The sequence below is a fragment of the Tupaia chinensis genome, unplaced genomic scaffold, assembly GCF_000334495.1.
Source record: "Tupaia chinensis unplaced genomic scaffold, TupChi_1.0 Scaffold144090_1, whole genome shotgun sequence".
In the NCBI taxonomy this organism is placed as follows: domain Eukaryota; kingdom Metazoa; phylum Chordata; class Mammalia; order Scandentia; family Tupaiidae; genus Tupaia; species Tupaia belangeri.
Window position 1 is genome coordinate 50031 of NW_006203944.1, and position 2959 is coordinate 52989.

General features: G+C 39.2%; 1 pseudogene; it reads left to right on the forward strand.

Annotated features, from left to right (window-relative positions):
• Positions 1 to 1862: 1862 nt before the first annotated feature.
• Positions 1863 to 2553, forward strand: LOC102503376 (olfactory receptor 7A10-like; annotated as a pseudogene).
• The last annotated feature ends 406 nt before the right edge of the window (positions 2554 to 2959 follow it).

Consider the following 2959-nt stretch of genomic DNA (forward strand, 5'->3'; position numbering starts at 1 on the left):
ACTGTGGTTGCCCATGTGGGAGTCCAGCGCCCTTAACCACCACGCCACCTGCCAGCCCCTCATGTTTCTTCTTTCAGAATGGGTATTCACATAAAAATGTTTATTCTAAGATCAAAATGTGAGTACTAAAGAGTTTTTACTTACAACTGTTTTCTTGCTGTGTAATTGAATAAATTTGTGACTCTATTAGCTTTTTACTTCATTGCAAATCATGCAAGCGTTTTGTTTTTATGTTCTGGGGTCTGAGTATATTTTATTCTTTTGAGTATTTTTTAAAATAATGAAGTTTTAAAATAAAATTTTAGAATACCTTTAAATTATTTTTATGTCTTGATCAATATAGACATACACTAGCTTAATGTGAAAAATTAATAGATTTTGTGTTATCAAATCTAATCGGCTATCATATTGTGTACATACCCTTCCACTCTGTATTTTTATTAACTTAGAAACATTCTTTTACATGCGTAATAAACATAAAAACCTATTTTTCTTTATTGCTATAGGGCACATTTGCTCACCTGAGAAAGAGAGGAACAAAGAGAGGAAAAGTAAGAAATCATAATCTTGGGGGGGGTGTGGATGGTGAATCCCTACTCCACCATTTTCTTCTTGAGTTTTAGGATACACATGCCCTCTTGTACAGTGTGATTTTAAAGCTGCTGGGTTTAGGATTTGAACCACATTGGCCATGTCAAGTCCAGCAACTTAACCACTATCACACCTGCTGGCCGCTCAAACTTTGATCTTATAATACCATTCCCTGAATACTAATCCACAGAGAAAAATAAGGAGATCAATTCATGGAATACTTTTGAAATAAAAAACTGAGTGATTCCACATAACTAAGTTCTCTGAAGCTGTCAAAGTCATAGAAGCAGATGACAGAATGGTGGTTGCCAGGGGGTTGCCAAATGGGCTAACAGAGTTGTTTTTATTTATTTATTTTTAAAGAATTATTCATTTTATTTTATACATTATTATTAGTAGTATTTAATTTGATGAGAGAGAGAGAGTCACCAGGTTGAGACTGCGAACTCTCAAACTGCAATCAACCATATGAGAGTCCAGCACCTTAACCATCATGCCACCTGCTGGCCTGAGAGTTGTTTTTCAATGAATATAAGGACACAGTTATCGGGACAGCTGATGGTGTGTTGGTTAAGGTGGCTGGATTGCACATGGTCGACTGCCAGTTAAAGTCCCAGATCCGGCAGCTCGAAAAAAATTCCATGCATATGTGCATGCACTCTCAACATCCTAAGAGAAGAGAGTATTGTGGAATGGCCATTCCCCATGGGGGGTGATTTCTCACTTTCCATCTTTCTCTCTGCTCTGTCCAGTGAGTGCATGTGCACAGGAGAAAAACCAAAAACAAAGCAAAAATCAATTAAAATGCTATTGCAACATTACATTTTATTCCATAAATATATGTACTATTATTTTTTGTCAAGAAATAAGTAAGTTAAAAATCCTGTAGAAGACATGATCTATGGGAATAAGGTAGTATGATAAGAAGTCCTAAGCAGTGATAGCATGATGAAAGCCTAAAGCAGATGAAATCTATACAAAAAAATAAAAAATAACTTTGTGAAGGGAAAATACTAACTATGGAATTTCAACTATGAGAGTAATACCTGCTCATGTGAAATTACCCATTGTATTTTCCTCTTTTCAGATAGTCACCATGGAACCAAGAAATGATACACAAATTTCAGAAGTTTTTTCTTCTGGGACTTTCAAAAGAACCACTGTTGCAGCCCCTCCTGTTTGGGCTCTTCCTCTCCATGTACCTGATCACTGTGTGTGGAAACCTGCTCATCATCCTGGCCACCATCTCAGACTCCCACCTGCACACCCCCATGTACTTCTTCCTCTCCAACCTGTCCTTCATAGACATCTGCTTCACCTCCACCACCGTCCCAAAGATGCTGGTGAACATCCAGACCCAGAGCAAGGTCATCACCTATGCAGGCTGCATCACCCAGGTGTTCTTTTTCTTGCTCTTAGGAGGGATAGATGACTTTCTCCTGACAGTAATGGCCTATGACCAGTATGTGGCCATCTGTCACTCCCTGCACTACATGGTCATCAGGAACCCTTGGCTCTGTGGACAACTGGCTCTGGCATCCTGGACCATAGGTGCCTGGCATACATTATTGCATAGCCTAATGGCTTTGCAACTGTCCTTCTATACAAATGTGGAGATTCCCCACTTCTACTTTGATTTTAGTAAGCTGGTCCACCTTGCTTGTTCTGACTCTTTTCTCAATAACGTAGCGACCCATTTTGGCATTTGTGCTGCTGGGTGGTGGTCCCCTCACTGGGATCCTTTACAATTACTCTAAGATAGTTTCCTTCATTCGTGCAATCCCATCAGCTCAGGAGAAGTACCAGGCATTTTCCACCTGTGCCTTTCACCTCTCTGTTGTCTCCTTATTTTGTGGTATAAGCCTAGGAGTGTACCTCAGTGCTGGTGCTACCCACAGCTCACACTCAAGTGCAGCAGCCTCGGTGATGTACACTGTGGTCACCCCCATGCTGAACCCCTTCATCTACAGTCTGAGGAATAAAGACATAAAGAATGTCCTGAAATGATTATTTGGGGGGAAGTTATAAAAGCATCAATTTTTCTGGAATAGAATAAGCCACCCTGATTGTAATGCCCCAATACCTCAGAGCTAATTTCTTAATTCTTTATCAAATTTCAGGAGTAGAACTTGGTCCTCTTATGAGTGCTGGGAGTTTCCATTCCTCTGATTTCAATCTCTCTATATAATTTCAGTAAGCCTTTAGATTAAGATTGCTGCTCTCTTTGATATACAACAGCTTTTCCTTTGTCATTTTTTTCCACTTTCCCTAAATCACTTCCAATCTCTCATCAAAATGATTTGTAAATTCTCAGTCATCTTGTTTTTTTTTTTTTTTTTTTTGAGGGTTTTTTTTTGGCTATTGGGTG